This window comes from Pinus tabuliformis, chromosome X, assembly GCF_031772625.1.
Source record: "Pinus tabuliformis cultivar Carrire ecotype Pingquan chromosome X, CPIR1, whole genome shotgun sequence".
Lineage (NCBI taxonomy): Eukaryota > Viridiplantae > Streptophyta > Pinopsida > Pinales > Pinaceae > Pinus > Pinus tabuliformis.
This window is the reverse complement of record NC_142308.1, coordinates 1,092,300,440-1,092,311,586: the sequence shown is the minus strand read 5'-3', so window position 1 is coordinate 1,092,311,586 and position 11,147 is coordinate 1,092,300,440.

Here is an 11,147-nt window from a genome sequence, read left to right as displayed (position 1 = left end):
ATGTCCTCTTGATATGGATATTGTTCGTGATTGATAAGTTATTGAATGGTGAATGTATGCATGGGCTAACAAGTATTGTTGCAGCTAGCTTGAGAGGGCATTGGACCTTCTTGATGATTCTCCGATGAAGTTCAAAAGAACATGATCAGATATGCATTCATGACTTGTAGGTACTATGTTTACCATGTATTTGAAGAAATGTTTCTCCTGTGATTGGAGTGTTTTGAGCAAGTTTTAGCCTTGATATTCACTATACATGCTTGTTATAATCTTAGACTCTTGTCATGAAACCTGGAAGAAGGTTGGTGACCTTCATTAAATAATCCAAACCTTGGAGGGACAAAAGATAAAAGACAAAAAAAAAATATTATTATCCCATTCTTCTAATAGTACAAGAGGAGTCAGATTAGTAGCAACACCACCCCATGGGGTAAGTTGAGTGTGGTTGTTACAGGTGGTCTCAGAGCATCCAAGTTCAACACTTTGACTAGATGGGCTTTATCATGAGTAAGTAATGATTTTTCATAAATTAACTAAACAAGTTTTGTAGGCGTTAAAATTCAGTCTAATAAATTAATTGCATGCCTAATTGGCATATTAACTTTGTGATCTATTAAAATGGTAGAAAACTAAATAGTTGGCATGATTGAGCAATTAACAGTTTTAATAATTTGGGAATTTCACAAGTTTGTGTGTTACCATTATGTTGTAGCGACTAAAACCACCCTCCAAAATTTTTCCTAAGCCTCGTTTTGGAGCCTCCCTTCCAACCTTCACAGCATATTGCTTGCTTCATCAAGTTCACAAGCTTTAGTGTTTTTATTGCACAAAGGCAGCTTGTCGATCATAGCTTGTTGTATTCCTCTCATAAGTTATTCACCCAAACTTGTTCTAGCTATAGGCTAAGCAGCATCCCCAAGAAAATTGCGCATTTCTGGAGGGAAATCAGTCTTCCCCCCAGAAATTGTGCAATCCTATCTGGAAGCCTATTGGGCTCCAAGATTGCATAATTCTTCCAGTCAACGCTCCCAGAAGGAATTGTGCAATTTTCCCCAGCAGGGCTGCTCAGCCCAGAATTTGGGAAAATTTGGGCAGCATTCAGCTGCTCTGCCCAGAAATTGCACAAATCTCCTAAGCAGTTAGCCCAGCTCCCAGCCAGAAATGTGCATTTCCTTCAAGCAGTCGAATATCCTCTGGCATGTGCAGCTAAGTTGGTTAGTTCCCTCCAGGACTGAGCAAAATAGACTTGCATGCATGGGTTGCTTCTCCCAAGGAAGCATGCAAAGGTATCCCTTGTTTCAGGGATCATGTTTAGCAGTTGGAGGTTACATGCAAGGATCATTTCAGAAACCTCCCACCAAGTGTCGCTTTCCCTAGATTTGTGGCATGTGCATCACAACCTCAATGTTGTCAAAACTCATCAACAGACGCTGCAAAGCTCATTCCTCACATCAACCTTGCAGCTCTGACATCCCACATCACATCTAGGAGCAGTCGGCACATTCAGCTCAGTTGCTTTGGGGTAAGATGCTTCCCATGCCTTGTGTTGCATTTATATCGCTTTTTTTGTTTTCGCTTGTATGAGTATTGTTTGCTTGATTTCTTTTGATGCCTGCTATCATTTACATGTATATTAGCTTGTCCTAGCACCATTTTAGTTTTCATTAACATCTCATTGCTGTCACATGCATGAAATTGTTTTCCGTGAACGGTTGTCGATTCGACAACTCACCTCACCCACATGCATGTTGTTCCATTTTCTGAATCTGCCATTCATCATTTGCATGCATGATCATTCACTTATGCTTACACTCAGTATCAGCATGCATTCACTATCCTATTTTCTTTCAGCTACCCATTAGCGAGTCAGGCCAGCCTTGGTCTAGACTCTGCCTTCACCAAGGCTGCATTGCGCAATCTAGGGAAGGCTCTGCCTTCCTCTCTAGAAATGCATATTTTTGCCTAGCACTGGCCTCCAGGACTATTTTGCGCATTTCTGGAGGATAGTGACTGCTTGGCCCAGGAAATTGTGCAAATCAGTCCCTGGGCCTATAGTCCTTCCTAGCTGGAATTGTGCATTGTGAATTGCCAAACTGGACTATGCATTGTGCAGTTCCAGCAGCCAATCAGTCTCCCAACAGCCCAGACTGTGACTTGTGCAGTCTTGGCAGTCAGTCTCTCAAGCTTCTGATAGAAATTGCGCAACCTTCATGATCAGTCACACAGGTATGTTGCAAGTCATTTCTTAAGTTCATTTTGGTTTTCGACTGAAAGATTGCTTGCCATGAGTGTTGCCATGCCTCCATGTACTGTAGGTGTTCATCTGCCTCTTAGCAATTCAGGTACAATAATTTCCCAGAGGGCAGAGTCGAAGACACCGTTCAGAGCACACCTAGAGATGCAGTCGATCAAATGTCTATGAGCTTGCCTACTCACGAAGATATCAGGTTGTTCATAGACAAGTACATAAAGATATGATAGTAGCAGCATCATAGCAGGCAACATCATGATCAGTAGCTGAAGGTAGCATACTGAATGCAGCGAACACAACGAATGCAATGAATGCAAGAGGAAGGTTGTTGACAACACAGGGGCGGAACAAAGTTGCAAGATCAAGATGATGAAAGAAACTTTGGAGACTTGGCTATGAGGTGACGACACTACATGATGATTGCACGAAGATAGGGAATGGAACAAAGAAGGAGTTACATGTGTTGAAGCAGCAACTCAAGGAAGAACATGAAGTTGCACAAATGGACAAGTGAGTTGCAACAGGAACAAGAACAGTAGTGGGCGCAACATGCACTCACGGATGAAACTACACCTGTATATGTTAAAGATCCATCCCAGCAGCTGGAAAGGAGCAGACATGGTGAGCAGTGTTGTTGATTGCATGCAAGGGATTTAGCAGCATGCATGCTATTGTGTGCATGCATGCAATCCAACCCATTCAACAGACTCACCAAGGTGAAGACAAGAAGCAATTCCAACTGGAGTTGAACATGTACTTCGGCAAGTTGATGTTCAAGACCACCAGCACACACTTGAAGATCAACACGGACACTAGGCATCAGTTGCCAGTTCAGCTGCACCCAAGAATACCATGCGCATGATAGCAGATGAGTTGGATGAAGGGGCTGAACCAATGCATGGATTGCAACGGAGGAAAGAGTTCGCTTCAGCAAGATGTCTTCATGAGGTGCATGCACACCATCACGGATGACCAAGCTTGGCATCATCTCACCACCTTCACCATCACAAGCATGTCAAAGAGTTGGTCTCATCACAGCGGACTGAGTGTCAGTGATGTCTTGCTCGGCTTTCTCAAGCCATGTTGTCTCACATGAGTACATGTGCATTGTAACATTGAGTCATCTCAAGTGTAAGTCAAGTGTCAATAGTGGATGTAACAGCCATAGAGTAGGTGAAAAGTCATGAGGGTAGTTGAATTGTCACAAAGGGGAATGTCAAGGGTCACCCCACTCTTTATTATAAATAGTCCCTCATAACTCATTGTAAGGGCTTTTGGTCAGCCAAGCTTCTATTAAGACTATCTTGAAGAAAGCTTGGACAGTATTGTAATGCGCCTTGGCTTCCCACTGCACGGAGCTAGTACATCTCTTTGGAGGAGCAGGCGAATGTGGCTGTAACATTTCACTGATGGGGCTAGCAAGTTTACAGGGATTTATTATATCATTGGAACTTACACTTATTTATATAATAAGAGCCAACACATTTTCATGCATATGTTGATATTGTAGTTGGACTGTTCCAGTTGCCTTAATGAAATATGTTGTTTAACTTACGTATTTGTGTATGAACTGATTCGTATTCAATTATATGAATCTTGTTGCAAATGTGTTGTTGGTTTAACCATAACTTTGGATCGTCGACTGCTCTACTTTCCAGCTTGTGATACCTCTTCGCTCGTGTGTTCGCTTCCTAGTTGAGTACTGATACAAGTTGTCAAGGGGCGCACTCATCCCACCTCATTTTTGTTAGAACCTCTCGTGCACCTTCCTTGACTCACTACAGCAATCACACCCTTGCTAGTGATAGAGTTATCTTACTTTCCTCTATGCGACATCGTGGTCAAGGCATTACCTTACGACCCACTGTTGGGGCTCCTACACCAAACAGTCTGAGGTCTAATTGGGACTTCTTACCGGGGAGATCCCCTTGAAATGTTGGTGGATCTAACACTGTCAACATTTCTGGTGCTAGAAGGAGGGCTTGATGACAAGTTGTGTCCTCTCATCTAGTTTTTAACCTTTTCATATCTCTCATGGAGTCTTGCACTCTTCTTCCCCTGCAGTGTTTTTCAAATCGTGAAGATGTCTCCATCACAGGAAGATTTTCGATCTCTTGTCCACTTTCACGTATGATGGTGAAGGCAAAGTGGCATGGCCTGAGAACTTACATTACTTTCTTTCCATGCTTCGTGAGGAAGATGAGTTTTCTGACGAACAGGTCGGTTTTCTGCTTGCATACACACTTTGCGAATCTCCATTTCGTTGGTTGCTCAGCCTACCGGCTGACACTGTGCACTCATTTGAGCACTTATGTGATCTTATTGAAGACATGTTCTATCATTTTGATCCAAAACATCTTGACCGGAAGCTGTTACAGCAACGGAGGGCTCCGCATGCATCGGTTATTGATTTTTGGCATTGCTTTCATGACTTGCAGTTTCAAGCTCCGAGGAGCCAGATGAAATTTATTTATCTTTGGGACCGGTTCAAGTATTTCCTTAAGAAATTTTCCCATCCCAAGAGAAAGCTTGAAATCAATCCTCGCTCAACATTCTTTGTTGATGGGGCTACGCAATCTCATGTGGATTTGGTCACTATCTCAACTGATTGTCTGCCTCCCTCTCATTCAATAGCCCCACCACTACCCATCGATGTTGAAGATCATGCTCACACACCAGTTCATCTTTCACATTCTCCCAACATCACTTCACTCAACTTTCGCGTAGATTTGGTTGTGAGTCCTTCGAGTTCTTATATGTTGTCTTTTCTATGACCTTCGTCTTCGCACTCAGGTGTTCCTATAGATGATGTTGTCTTGTGTTCGTCCATTCTGGACTATTCACTTGTTGTGAATGAGGAACAACCCACTGACAGAGTTGGTGTTGCACAACCAACATGCATTGTCATTCTTGAAGAGTATGAGTGGGTGCTTGAGTATCAACACTCGGCGAAGGATGACTCCCTTCTGTCTGAGCCCCCTATGTTCTTTCCTAACCTCTTTGTTGAACCTTCCATCCATGATTTTGCATGTGTGTCTTCATCCACATATGCACCCATTGTTGATCACTCGCCGGACTCACCGGATGTTAGTCCATCATTTGACAACAGAGAGGATAAGTTATTCGTTGAAAATCCACTTGATCCTTCATCTGTCTTTTCCGAAAACATGGAGGATGAGTTTTCTCGCCGTTCATCTACCCCTCTATTTGATTTATCTGAACATGAGGATGCCGAGGAATTCATTGATTTTTCTGATCGTGGCGGTCATGATCCATTTGTTTCCAATTTTAATCACGATCATGAATCTATTGTAGTTGATCTTTCGAAGCCTCCAATTTATGATGATCTACTAGATGATGAAGTTGAGACACCCAAGACTATCGAGCCACTTCAGCCCAAGCTGATGGTTATGTCAAGTCCTCACTCTCTTGGGGTTAGTCTCACTTCCGATCATGAAATTGTTCAATCAACCAAGACTCTTCATCACTCATCTATATGCATTTAAGATCCATCTCACTCACAAATCACACTTCCTCCACTCGAACTGCACGGTCCCATTGCTCATGCATTGGAGGAGTCTTACATTGCAAACTCGTGTGCGACACAAGTTATCTTTGTTTCTTTTGTTTGCTTGCATGTCACAGTCAAGAGTGTGCTTGTGCTTCAAAGTTGCATGTAGTATCACACAAGCACCATGATAAGTCCACGGACTGCCCATCATGCACATGCACTCACTTATGTCTCGTGGTTACTTTGAAGCACGAAGTGTGGCTGTCTTCATTGTTATATCTTTCTTGTTTGTTGGTTCGCACAACTGGGTTGCTCGCAGACCAAGTCTTCACCGGGTCTACCAATGCGCCGATGGCTGCATTGGAAATATCACTTCACGTGATCAGGCCCATGCACCGTTAGTGTAGGCGTAGGAGTAGTGTTTGCTTTCAATTATTTCGCTTGCATGCTTGTTTTCTTAGACAATCCATTTGCTTGTTTGTCTCCTTGCTTGTTTTCTTACTTGCTTTGATTTCACTTTTGCTTTGCTTTATTTTTTGTGAGTTCGCTTGTTTTTTTCGTAGGGTAGTTTTGCATGAAATCATGTATGACTCTTGAAGCGAGCTGGCTAAAGTACAAGAGGGCTTGTATAGCTATCACTACTTGGTTATCTGTCATCTTGCCTGTGTATGATGAGCTTGATACTTTTATTCCATGATACGTCGAAGGAAAATTCATATTATTCGAAGTGAACCTTGGTGAAAACACAACGCTTGCATGCCAACTAGTGTCACCTTCTCTAGTCGGTTGTTTTTGGGTTAACCCTTGTCAGCTCAGTCAAGTAGAGTAAGGTGAGGGGGAAAACCTTAATAGGCACGTCAGAGATAGAATAAACTACTTCTCTCCTGCAACAACCTCTTCTGCTCTCACTAAGTCAGGATCCCTCTTCTGCCTCCGAAATGAATAAGTGTTATGCACAGTTAAAAAAAAATGAAAATGTAAAGGCGAAAGAAGAGAAAGTGTTCATGTGTAGAGAGGTGATGCAAGTAACTTCGCTAGGGTACTGACTAAGCTCGCTGGCAGCAGATCCATGCTTGTGTTCCTATGTGACTCTGTCGGGGTACTTTCCAGGCCTACTGGCAACGGAGCAACACTAGAGATGAAACTAAGACTCTGACGATTATACTGCTTGTGTACCTATATACCTCTCAACACCAATCGAAAAAATTGTGTTTCCTTGTCTTGGAATGTGTGTCAATCGACCAGGAGCTTGGAAGATGCTACATCTTACATTCAAGCTAGTGTGAAACCAAGAGGAGTTGAGAACTGAACAATATTTCTGGTGGTGTTAGATTTGCTTTTCATGAACAAGATCTATTTAGAGAGCTAGAGTTCTACCAGTGTGTCGCCAAGTGTTGTAGCGGCTACAAACACCCTCCAAAATTTTTCCTAAGCCCCGTTTTGGAGCCTCCCTTCCAACCTTCACAGCAACTTGTCTTGCTTCGTCAAGTTCACAAGCTTCAGTGTTTTGCTTGCACAAAGGCAGCCTACCAATCACAGCTTGATGTATTCCTCTCACAGGTTGTTCACCTAGACTTAGTCCAACTGCAAGTTGAGAAACTTCCCCAAGAAAATTATGCATTTATGGAGGGAAACCAGCCTTCCCCCTAGAAATTGCGCAATCCTATCTAGCAGCTTGCTGGGCTCCAAGATTGTGCAATTCTGCTAGTCAACACTCCTGGTAGGAATTGCGTAATTTTCCCCAGCAAGGCTGCTCAGCCAAAATTTACACAAATTTGGACAGTAGTCAGTTACTCTGCCTAGAAATTGCGTAAATCTCCTAGGTTGTCATCCCAACTCCCAGCCAAAAATGTGCATTTCCTTCAAGCTATTGAATAGCCTCTTGCATGTGCAGTTGAGTTGATTGGTTCCCTCCCGGACCGAGCAAAACAGACTTGTATGCATGGTTTGCTTCTCCCAAGGCAGCATGCAAAGATATCCCATGTTTCAAGGATCTATGTTTAGCAGTTGGAGGTTACATGCAAGGAACATTTCAGAAACCTCCCACCAAGTGTCGCTTTCCCTAGATTTGTGGCATGCGCATCACAACCTCGATGTTGTCAAAACTCATCAAACGGACATTGCAGAGCTAATTACTCACATCAACCTTGCATCTCTGATATCCCACATCACATCTAGGAGGAGTTGGCACATTCAGCTCAGCTGCTTTGGGGTAAGCCCACTTCCCATGCCCTGTGTTGCATTTTTGTCGCTTTTTGTGTTTTCGCTTGTATGAGTATTGTTTGCTTGATTTCTTTGAATGTCTGTTGTCGTTTAAATGTATATTATCTTGTCCTAGCACCATTTCAGTTTTCGTTAACATCTCACTGTTGTCGCATGCATGAAACTGTTTTCATGAACGGTCGTCGATTCGATGACTCGCCTCACCCACATGCATGTTGTTCCATTTTCTAAATCTGTCATTCATCATTTGCATGCATGATCATTCACTTATGCTTACACTCAGTATCAGCATGCATTCACTGTCCTATTTGCTTTCAGTTTCCCGTCGGCGAGTCGGGCCAACCTTGGCCCGGACTCTGCCTTCACCAAGGTTGCATTGCGCAATCTGGGGAAGGAAGGCTCTACCTTCCTCTCCAGAAATGTGCATTTTTTCCCAGCACTGGCCTCTAGGACTGTTTTGCGCATTTCTGGAGGACAATGACTGCTTGGCCCAGGAAATTGCGCAAATCAATCCTTGGACCTGCAGTCCTTCCCAGCCAGACTAGACTATGCATTGCGCAGTTCTAGCACCCATTCAGTCTCCCAGCAGCTCAGTCTCTGCCTTGCACAATCTTGGAAGTCAGTCTCGCAACCTCTCGACCAAAATTGTGCAACCTTCATGATCAGTCACACAGGTATGTTGCAAGTCAGTTCTCATGTTCATTTTGGTTTTCGACTAACAGATTGCATGCCATGAGTGTTTCCATGTCTCTAGGTACTGCAGGTGTTCATATGCCTCTCAGTAGTGTAGGTAAAATGGTTTCCCAGAGGGCAGAGTCAAAGACACCATTCAAAGCACACCTATAGATGTAGTCGATCAAATGTCTACGAGCTTGCCTACTCACGAAGATATCAGGTTGTTCGTAGACAAGGAAATCAAGATATGACAGTAGCAGCATCACAGCAAGCAACATCTTGAACAGCAGCTGAAGGAAGCTTACTGAATGCAGCGAACATACTGAATGCAGCGAACACAACGAATGCAGTGAACGCAACGAATGTAATGAATACAAGAGGAAGGTTATTGACAACACAGGGGCGGAACAAAGTTGCAAGCTCAAGATGATGAAAGAAAATTTGGAGACTCAGGCTATGAGGTGACGGCACTACATGATGATCGCGTGAAGATAGGGAATGGAACAATGAAGGAGTTGCATTTGTTGAAGCAACAACTCAAGGAAGAACATGAAGCTACACACACGAACAAGTGAATTGCAACAGGAACAGGAACAGGAACAGAAGTGGGCGCAACATGCACTCACGGATGAAACTGCGCATGTCTAAGTTAAAGATCCATCCCAACAGCTGGCAAGGAGCAGACATGGTGAGCATTTTTGTTGATCGCATGCAAGCGATTCAGCAACATGCATGCTATTATGCGCACGCATGCAATCCAACCCATTTAGCACACTGACCAAGGCGAAGATAAGAAGCAAGTCCATCTGGAGTTGAACATGTACTTTGGCAAGTTGATGTGCAAGACCACCAGCACACACTTGAATATAAGCACGGACAGGCATCAATTTGTTTCCGGTTCAGTCACACCCAAGAAGACCATGCACATGATAGCAGACGATTGGATGAAGGGGCTGAACCAATTCAACGGTTGCAATGGAGGCAAGAGTTTGCTTTAGCGAGATGTCACCATGAGGTGCATGCACATCATCACAGACGACCAAGCTTGGCATTAACTCACCACCTTCACCATCACAAGCATGTCAAAGAGTTGGTCTCATCATAGCGGACCGAGTGGCAGTGATCTCTTGCTTGGCTTGCTCAATCCATGTTGTCTCACATGAGTACATGTGCATTGTAACATTGATTCATGTCAAGTGTAAGTCAAGTGTCAATAGTGGATGTAACAGTCATAGAGTAGGTGAAGAGTCGTGAGGGTAGTTGAATTGTCACAAAGGGGCAATGTCAAGGGTCACCCCACCCTTTGCTATAAATAGTCCCTCATAACTCAATGTAAGGGCTTTTGGTCAGCCAAGCTTCTCTTAAGACTATCTTGAAGAAAGATTGGACAATATTGTAACGCGCCTTGGCTTCTCCACTGCACGGAGCTAGTACATCTCTTTGGAGGAGCAAGCAGATGTGGTTGTAACGTTTCACTGATGGGGCTAGCAGGTTTACATGGATGTATTGTATGATTGAAACTTACACTTCTTTATATAACAAGAGCCAACACATTTTCATGCATATGTTGTTATTGTAGTTGCACTATTCTGGTTTCCTTAATGATATATGTTGTTTAACTTGTGTATTTGTGTATGAATTGATTTGTATGCAATTATATGAATCTTGTTGCAAATGTGTTGTTGTTTTAGCTATCATTTTGGATTATTGACTTCTCTGCTTTCAAGCTTGTGATGCATCTTCGCTCGTGTGTTCCCTTCCCAGCTGAGTACTGATACAGGTTGTCAAGGGGCGCACTCATCACACCCCCTTTGTGTTAGAACCTCTCATGCACCTTCCTTGACTCACTACAGTGGTCACACCCTTGCTACTGACAGAGTTATCTTACTTGCCTTTGTGTGACATCGCGGTCAAGGCATTACCTTACGACCCACTACTAAGACTCCTACACCAAACAATCTAAGGTCTAATTGGGACTTCTTACCGAGGAGATCCCCTTGACATGTTGGCGGATCCAGCACTGTCAACATGTTAGTGATTTGTTGTTTTGTTATAATCATGTACTAATTTGGACTGTTCACTACAGATGGACCATTACAGTAGCTCTATAAAGAGCAGCAACATGGCATAATTTTGCTATTTATTTATTAATTATGCACTAACAATGGAATTGTTTGTTGTATGATTGGTACATATGATTTACTAAATATGATTGACATACTAACATGGTTTATTTTGCCACAACAGAGATGACCATGGAAACTCCATGAATGCAAAGTCCATGGTCATGAATAATGTTTATTTATTTACCACATGAAAAATCTAATAGTGTGTGTGGTTGACAACACATCACAGGCATCACAAGGCAAAGACAAAACACATAATGGGTACCAGAATGGTGTAGTATAGTTCCGATCAGTCACAACATGGAAGTGGAGAGGTTAGGGCCAATGAAGAAGAAATATCAGTTGACCAAGGGGGAGGGGA